The sequence below is a fragment of the Teleopsis dalmanni genome, chromosome X (genome assembly GCF_002237135.1).
Source record: "Teleopsis dalmanni isolate 2A chromosome X, ASM223713v2, whole genome shotgun sequence".
Classification (NCBI taxonomy): domain Eukaryota; kingdom Metazoa; phylum Arthropoda; class Insecta; order Diptera; family Diopsidae; genus Teleopsis; species Teleopsis dalmanni.
The window spans coordinates 64,465,171-64,475,423 of NC_051848.1; the positions used below are offsets into that span (position 1 = coordinate 64,465,171).

A 10,253-nucleotide genomic window follows, 5' to 3' on the forward strand; every position below is an offset into this window, starting at 1 on the left:
TTCCTTTCGTACTAAAATATTTTATTGAATCAAAGATAGAAACCAACCTGGCGTACACCGGTTTGAACTCCGATCATATAAGAATAAAAGGTCGGACAGACTTTATATTAAAATTTCTGCATTTAAAAATGAATCTTAATCCAACATCGAGGTCGTAAACTTTTTTATCGATAAGAACCCCCAAAAAAATTACGCTGTTATCCTTTAATTAACTTAATTTTTTAATCAGACTCAGACAGACTTTATATTAAAATTTCTGCATTTAAATATGAATCTTAATCCAACATCGAGGTCGCAAACTTTTTTATCCATAAGAACTCTCCAAAAAAATTACGCTGTTATCCCTTAAGTAACTTAATTTTTTAATCACTAATAATGGATCACTTAATCATAAATAAATGATAAAAACTATTAAAAGTTATTATCACCCCAATAAAATTAATTTTTGAATTTATCATAAAAATAATCAAATTAAATCAAAAATTATTAAATAATCAAGATTTATAGGGTCTTCTCGTCTTTTGAATATATTTTAGCTTTTTAACTAAAAAATAAATTTCTATAAAAATCTTAAATGAAACAGCTTATATCTCATCCAACCACTTATTCCAGCCTTAAATTAAAACACTTATTATTATGCTGCCTTTATTATTATTATAATAATAATGACATTTTATATTAATTATAATTACAATACTCACATATGCTATCCAGACACCCCTATTACGCGCTAATGGTCTAAGCTCGCTGAACGATTTGTTAGTTTCCTGTTTATCGATCTTCTCCATGTAGTTTTCGGTCGTCCATGATTCCTTCTACCTTGTGGATTCCATTCTAATGCTGAGTGTGAAATTTCGCTAATTGGTTTACGCAGGGTATGTCCCGGCCAGCCATATTTCCGCTTCATTATCTGCTTTTCAATCGGCTGCTGATTTGTAATTTTCCATAGCCGCTTATTACATATGGTTCTCGGCTACTAAATGGTTAAGATGCTACCTTTTCACAGCAGATATACTGCGGCCTTTTAAAGTATTCAATAGGTTGGCTAAACCTCAAATAGAATACAAAAAGAGATGTTTTTGTAAAACAGGCTAATATAAAATTTGCCGAATTCTTTATCTAAACTTTTCAAATTTTATTATTCAGACATATTGATATACTAATTTTACCATTATTATTTAAAAAAACAAATTAAAAAAAATAAATATATACATATTATTTATTAAATAAACCCAGATAAACAATAAATAAAATTTTCTTTTGAAATAAAAATTTTTCAATATATTTTAATTTTTTTTTACAATATTAATAAACTATAATAAAAAGTATTTTTTCAATAAACTTTACTGAAATTTATAAATTTATAATTATTTTTAATAACCAATTTTAAACAATAAAAATAAATTATTAAATAAGTTTTAAATCAATTTACAATAATTAAATTAATTTGCACAATAATCTTTTCACTGTAAATGAAATTCTTTACTAATTAAGTTTTAAATTGTCATTCTAGATGCACTTTTCAGTAAATCTACTATTTTACGACTGATCTTATTTTAAAATAAGAGTGACGGGCTATATGTACATATTTTAGATCTAAAATCAATTTATTTGTTTTTATAAATTTACTTTCAATCGGCTTTCAATTATTTTTTCACACTAATATTTATATAAATATATTTAATGTAACTCATCTTTACTTAAATATAAGCTACACCTTGATCTGAAATAAAATTATTTATAAATTTAAGAAATTTTTTTTAAAATTTTTTGATAACGACAATAATAAACTGATAAACTGATTATAAACTTAAATAAGGCCCAACTTGGATTATTTATTAAATTAGTCTATCCAGAGGAAGAGTTCCTTTGGATAGACTAAAATACCGCTAAATTTTTTAAGTTTCAAGAATATAACTATTACTACCTAAAAATTTTAATATTACATTTTTAATAATAAGGTATCTAATCCTAGTTTACATTAAAAGTTTTTTAACTTTCAATTATTTTTCAATAAATTTTAAATTAATTTATAATTTCACCTAATAAATTAATTTTAAGCCTAATATAAATAATTTCACTAATTTTAAAATAAAATATTTATAATATTTGTTTAACCGCAACTGCATAAACAAAATTTGTTAACATTATAATTATAACTAATTTTTAATATCTCAAATTATTAATATCAATTATGAATATCAATTTTTAAAATTAATAATCACACAAAAATTTACATGTAAAATTAATTTTAAAGAATTATGTAAGCTAAAATTAAACGCTATAATAATTTTAAAAATGTTATACCTATTATAAATTTATTATTTAATTTGTATTATATAACGACATTTAATATAAATATATTAATTATTTATAACCCATAAAAATAATTCTTAACTACAATTTTGTCCCCTTTAATAATACGTTACAAAAATTTAATACCTATTGTAAATTTTTAATTAATTTATATTAAATAACAAAATTTTTTATAAATATATTAATTATTTATAACCCATAAAAATATATCTTAACTACAATTTTGTCCTCTTTAATAATAATTTACAAAAATTTTGTACTTACTATAAATTTATTAATTAATTTATATTAAATAAACAAATTTTATATAAATATATTAATTAAATAAATTATTTATAACCCATAAAAATAATTCTTAGCTACGATTTTGTCCCCTTTAATAATTATTTACGAAAATTTCATACCAATTATAAATTTTTTAATTAATTTATATTAAATAACAAAATTTAATATAAATATATTATTCAAATAAATTATTTATAATCCATAAAAATAATTTTTAACTATAATTTTTTATTCAATATAAATTTGTAAATTAAATTTATATATATATATTTATATAAATAATTTTATAAAGACTTATTGAAAAAATATAAAGAAATTTTTGAAATATAATATCCTATAAATCCCATTAAAATACAAAAAATTAAAGTCAATAAACAAATTATTAGGTAAACAAATTGTTGGAGGAGTAACAAATAACAATCAATTCAATAACCCTCCTTCAATAATTCTTATAAATAATATCCCAAGTATTCCTTTTAATAAAACTCAACAATTATCTCTCAAATTAAAATTTCCAATTAATGAATAATAAACTAAGCGAATTGAATATCTAACAGTTATTCCTGTAGAAAAAAAAAATAGAAAAAAATAAAACACATTAACATAACTTAAAGATACAATTTCTGAAATTATATCCTTAGAATAAAACCCAGCTAAAAACGGTATACCATATAAAGCTAAATTTGCAACTTAATTAATAAAGCATATAATTCAAGTATTTAAAATGAGATTAGTTATTGGAAACATGTTTAAGAAACATGTTTATAAATTTAGTTTCTTAAGAATGATGAAATATTATTGTTCCTAGAATTGTAAAAGTGTGAAAAACACATTTGTTAAGTTATTACCTATCCATAGGGCACAAATACAAGGTGAACCTATCGAACTGTAATCATTATTTACAACAATTTCAACAATTGGAATACAATTCTTATAAAATGTTTAAAATGTTTTATCCCTTTTACAAAGTCAGAGATATAGTCATTTAAAAATAGTACTAATAGTCTAAAACAAATTCCTGTTACTCTACGGTTTGTATGTTCTTAGGAGAAATTTAAAAAATTTTATTAAAAACTTTCGCCCAAATCGTTTGCCAGATTATAAGGTTTTAATATACAAAAAACGAATAAATGAAAATTTACACACATTTCGAAAAAAAAAGGAATTCTTCAAAAATAATTGAGATATTCCATAAAAAAAATAATCTTAAATTTCAATATTTTCTGTACTCAATCCAAAAGGAGACAGAACTAAAAGTTGGGGTTATAATTGGATAGAACAATAGTATTTAGAAAATAATTAATTTTAGATATATAGTGTTTAAATAACGGCATGTCTTGTTTTTGACAGATCTTTCTTTGACCCTCTGTACCTCGGATAATTTTGAAAACATGCCCCCTTCTTCATAAATGCGAACTTTTTCATTTCTTGGAACAGAAACTTTTCTTGCATATTTATGCCGATTGAGTAAGAGGTATTGAGTACATGAGCAATAGGGCCACCGTTCAGCACAAAGAAGAATGCCCTGCTATAAAATTTTGAAGAGAAGTATCATATATTTTCATAGATTCTTGATGTGATATACAAAATACAATAAAATCAGGAACGTCGTTTATTATACTTAAGGAACTGACACCATTAACCAAATGGATCCTAACCTTCAGGAGTTGATATTTTATATTAAAGTAAGTCTGAATCTATTCCTTATCTATTACAACGCGATAAGTATATATAAATATGTTAAATTACTGTCAATAAGAACTATAAATTGATGTAATATTTATTTTTGGCTAAAATATACTAAGTACATAAAAAGTTTCTATGCTTCTATGATTTTTTATGATTCTAAGATGCGATATTTGAACCTGTGCTTTAAGATCTTAACTTGATGAACATTTTTCTAAAAATTATGAACGATTGCCCAAACTTTTCCTTCTTTACGCTTCTTTACTAGTTCAAGAATATTTAAGACGACTAATCCTTATCGTAACTTAAATTAACTTTATCAAAATAGATTTAACAAAATAAGATGCGGTAAATGATGCGGATATCAGTTTGACTAAAGGTCTATAAATTTGTCAATTAGCTTTGAAACTAATCGAATTGATCGAATCATAAATATATCATAAACATTATTTTAGAATGTAAATAAATGATGTCGAAAAATAAAATAAATGAACTTCACTGACTACCAACACTTCGAAACGTCCCATATAAATATTATCTACTTATAATCAAGGATTATTCATTTACCTATATAGAGAAAAATGAAATTTGAGTGACTAATTATTTACGATATACATTTTTTTTGTCAGTGCAAGCTAAAACCATTCAATCGGCACTGATGAACATTTTTGGGAATAATGTCTGATGAAAACGAAAACTGATAGATTATTATAGATTATATTTCAGCTTGATAAGTAGGGCCGGTGTGGAGGTCACTAAAACTTTCCACTGTAAGGAAAACTAAACTTTTAAACTTTCAAAATTTAATTAAAAAATATAGTGCTATCTGTAGTAAACGGACATTGTACACCACTAGAACGAAGACAATGGCAGCTGTTAGAAGGGCGTCGATAGAGACATATGGATTTTTATATTGCATTGGTATAGTAATGTGTTAATTGAGAAGTGTTCTATTAAAGTATGTTTTTATAAGTTTTATTTAAGTTGAAATTATTTATTTAGATATAATAGACATAATATGAAAGATTATATTTAATTTTACATTTTTTTAAGTTTATTTATTTGTGAGTTTCTTAGTATATCACAAGAACATTTCTATTATTGATTAACATTCGTGCAGTATAAAAAAATTGAATAAATAAGAAAGTGTTTATTAGACTGCATACTATCGAAAAGGCTGCAATGAGACATAAGATGCAGAATGAAATCGTTAGTTTTGAAGTACTACTGTACCATTTAGCTATATTAAAACACTACATATCCAAATGTATGATATCTATCACTTAAGTTCTATGCATTGTTAAGTATATATATAGCAATTCCATTAACACTATGTTAAATTGCTAGAATAAAGCACCAAAATACTAGCTATTCAGAACCACATTAATACTTTATATGTTAAATCAGGGCTGTCCAGACCAGATAGGATCGTGGGCGAATACAAATCAATTAATAGGTTGGAGGTCCGCAGAGATAAATAAATATGTTCATAATTTTTCCAGAGAAAAACAAATATACAACGATAATGTTAAATTTAGTTTTATTAATTCTTTATTAGTTTATCTTCTACAATTCTATGTTATCAATAACAATATTAATATTCGTTGTAACCATATAAAAAATATATTATTTTTAATATCATGAATAACAGCATTGGGTACGAGTTTTTTGAACCAGTTTTTCAAAGAAATATATACTAAAGTCTTTGTTAATTAAGTAAATGAACGTAAAGTGTAATAAACTATTTAAAATATTATAATTTATTAATTTAAGATATTTTAAAAATTATATAATATTATTCTATAAAAATATAACAAACAAAAATTTGCCTAATTGTGACATTAGAAACATATCGCGCACACACAAATTTAGAGGTGAACCGCTTGAGACCCACGGGCTGTGCTTTCGGCAGCCTGATAAAGACAATAGTTAAAGTGTACTGCATTAATTACCTAAATGTTATATATTGGAAAGATATCGCGGGCTCCATAAATATTAACTGCGGGACGCAAGAGGCCCGTTGGCTGTGCTTTGGACAGCCCTGATTTAAATCATCCAAAAGTTACTCAAATAAAGTACAAGAATCTTTGCTAATTTAAAGAAGCATTCTCGCTTGGCTAAATCCTTAAGGTTATGAAACCGTGCAATAACATAGCGTTTTAACCGTATTTTTGACAAAGTTGAGCATGAAAATAGCAACTGTTCCAAAGATTTTTCTATTTCAAATTTGTTGCATTTCCCGCAGTTATCATTCCCCTCCAGGTCCATCTTGAGAGAGTATATCTTTAACAGATGGTGTACTGTTGGTGCGTCAGTCATTTATCTGGTATGCTTAGGAGGAAGACCGAAAATGGAATTGATGAGTTTTTGGGCTTTATAGTTTGTTTTACTTACCTTACATGTACCAAATTCTTTTCAACTGTAATTTTAGGAATTCAGTAAAGAAATATACCAGATTGTTATAGTCACTGTCAACTACCCTTTTGGTGTTCTGTTAAGAAGTGTATCATATTGTTATGTGCAAGTACCAAATCCTTTAAGTGTTGAGTATAGGAGTGTACTAGATAGTTATATGCAAATTTCAAGACCTTGCCATCTATCCTTCATGTGTTCTGTTAAGAAGTGTACCAGGCTGTTGCGAATATATGCAAGTGTCAAGTCCTTACCACCTATACTTCAAGTGTTCTGTGTTCTGTTAAAAAGTGTACCAGATTGTTATTTGCAAATGCCAAATCTTAGCCTTGTCCTTTTAGTGCTCAGTAAGGCAGTGTGCCAGTTTGTTATATGCAAATGTCAAGTCCTTGCTATCTATCCTTCATGTGTTCTGTTAAGAAGTGAACCAGACTGTTACATGCACCAACTTTTTATATACCTAGACAATAGATATATGGTAAATGTGCGCTTTGTTGAGTAAGCTTTTTTGTTGTCTTATTCGCTTCCACATCTCTATGTCCGAGAATCTAGAATACATAAAGCTTCCATTCGAGCTCCAGTTATAAAGGGCTAGGTTTGGTTTGGTTATGCCGGTGATCGTAAGGAAACTAGAAAATTAAAGAATTTCTAAGAAGAATTTTCTTCTAGAATCGAGAATTAAATACTTGCGAGATTTTTTCATTGTGATTTAAATATGAAACTAATTATGTTATATCAAAATTATGTTTTTCCTTTGCGGTAGAATGAAAGCGAATTTATTAGAAAACTTCGTGCAAAATAAATTTAAATGAAAGCAATTAAAAAAATTATAAACGGCAAATGAACGGCAGAATAATTTTGTGCGCAGTCAAATGAGCGGGTAAACGAACAAACATAATGAAATAAAAACAAAAACAAAAATAAAAATAAAAATCCTTCTAAAGAGCTGGACGGACTTGCAACCGCGGAGTGGAAGGTCTACACACTCTTGCACACATGCAAACAATAGAGGTACACAATGCGTTTAACGGGCGACTAACGTCAAACAAGGACTTCACTTGTGTGCTGTCATTGTGTTGCATTGCCATTTTGCGTCGTTTGTTCTGTCGTTTGTTGTGTCGTTTGTTTGTGTCGTTTGTTTGTGTCGTTTGTTTGTGTCGTTGTAATTGTTATTGTTTTTGATGTACACTTGAGCGAAGCTTGAAAAGGCACAACAAAATTTTAATGAATTTCGCAATAGAACAATTCACGTGACTAGTCAGAGCCAGAGCCAGAGTCAGACCCACAGCTACAGCCAGAGCGGGAGTTAGAAGTTGAGTTCGTCGAGGTCACACTTAAAGTAAATCGCTGGAGTAAGTAAAAAATATGTTAAACTCTTTTTTTATGATTTCATTATTTTTAAATAAAAAAAGTTTTAAAAATATTATTAAATTATTTTCCTCTTTAATTTTTGTTTTCTAATATTTTATCTTCTAATAATTCAGTGACAAGTCTTTCATTATATCGGTTTCCCTAGCTGGAAGAAGTTCTCCTAACATTATTTCTATATAAAAATTTTAACCGAAAGGGAAAAAATAACTTAATTAATTTACAAAGAAGTTTCTCGAAAAGTAGTGAACTACAACAACAAAAATTTTTTTTCATATTATTTTAAATAATTGAATTTTTCACTGGCCATAGTGCTGTCTCGAGCATTGCCAAATACCCATCATCAGTGATCTTGGAAATATTCAAGACCTGACCTTTGGCCATAAAATATAAAAATAAAATCAGTAAATAAGTAAATACTTTATAATAACAAATAAGTGAAAGCAAATAAAAATGTTAAAAAATATACAAAAATATAAATATAAAAAACATAATAAAAAAATTTATTTCAATGATTAAAATTTTTAATAATAATTTTGTTTTTAAACATGCTAATTGCTTAATAGTTATATAAAAATCTTTTTAAAATTTTTTTTTAAGATTTTATTTGAACTAATATTTCGACAATATTCTATAGTCATCTTCAGAGTAATATAATTTTTAAAAAACAAAAAAAAATTTGAATGTGTATTATAAAACTATTGACCAATTTTCCCGTTTAAAAACAAAATGATTAATATAAAAAAATATCAAATAAAAAGATAAATATATAAAACATTAAGATATAAAATAAAAATATATAAAAACTAAAATAAAAAATAAAAATAAAAAATAAAATGAAAATGCATAAAAATAAAAATATAATAAAATATAAAAATATATAAAAAATAAAAATATATAAAAAATAATGTTTTGTAAAAAATAAAAATATATAAAAATATAATAATCTAAAAAATAAAATTATATAATAAATAGTAATATATAAATACTGAAAATAAAAATGTTTTTCGAAAAGTAGTCAAAATTAAATGAGTTTTTGGCTGACTATACAGCTGTTTCGAATATTACCAAATACCCATCATAAGTGGTGTTGGAAATAATTCTTGTATTTAATTATTCGTAAATATTTTTTTTTTGAGACTGCAAGTACCAGTAATCGAACTCGTGTTCTGCCAAATGTGCAGCCCAGAGTCAGCACACTTTAACTAAGTGATTAATTTACAATAACAAATTCCAGTCAACCAATGTTGAGAACAACTTACTAACTTATCACATAATACGCACAGTCTATCATAGATCGGATGAGACTGGTTCCATTAAAATTCTTAGCGTATAACAACCATGAGCGAAGTATTTTTTAGTAATAGTATGAGGTGAGGTTATACCCACGATGTCAAGGGATCCACTTAGGCCTATATACCAATTGTGTTAACGTACAATTAAAAATCCAAGGCTTAGAACCAGGGACCGAAAATAACAGTTATTTTAAAATTTTTTATGAAAAAAAGCAGCAACAAAAAGTTGTCTAAACTCTTATTTAAGTAAATAAATATATGAGCTTTTTAAAATAAAACTCAAAAAATAATAATTAAATTTGATTTTTATTATATTCATCAAAAATAATAATTATTATATGCCTTTTATTTTTTTCGCGCAGAAATAACTCTTAAAATTTGCTTCTTATTTTAAAACGCACAAATAACTGGTATACTTGCGTTATATAATATAAAAAGCAAGAGTATCGCGCAAATTCTGCGCGATATTTTTAAAATGAAAATATGAAATGCAATTTTCATACAAGGTAGTTGTTTTTGTAATTCCATAGAAAATGTTTTAAAAGGTTGGTGCAGGTAAAGATTTAGTTTAGTTTTTTGTTTTTGTATTTTGCATACAAATTTGTTCTCCTACAAAATACAAATATAAATACAAAATATGAATCCAAAATACAAAAACAAAAAACTGAACTAAATCTTTACCTGCACCAACCTTTTAAAACATTTTCTATGGAATTACAAAAACAACTACCTTGTATGAAAATTGCATTTTATATTTTCATTTTAAAAATATCGCGCAGAATTTGCGCGATACTCTTGCTTTTTATATTATATAACGCAAGTATACCAGTTATTTGTGCGTTTTAAAATAAGAAGCAAATTTTAAGAGTTATTTCTGCGCGAAAAAAATAA

General features: G+C 25.6%; 1 long non-coding RNA gene across 1 annotated transcript in view; it reads left to right on the top strand.

Moving 5' to 3' along the window:
- The first annotated feature begins 242 nt into the window (after positions 1 to 242).
- Positions 243 to 10,253, top strand: part of LOC119687137 — a 14,678-nt gene continuing 4,667 nt past the window's right edge. Inside the window, exons 1-2 of the long non-coding RNA XR_005253102.1 lie at positions 243 to 337; positions 7,131 to 7,133. This is a non-coding gene — a long non-coding RNA (uncharacterized LOC119687137). The remainder of the gene's footprint in view (positions 338 to 7,130; positions 7,134 to 10,253) is intronic.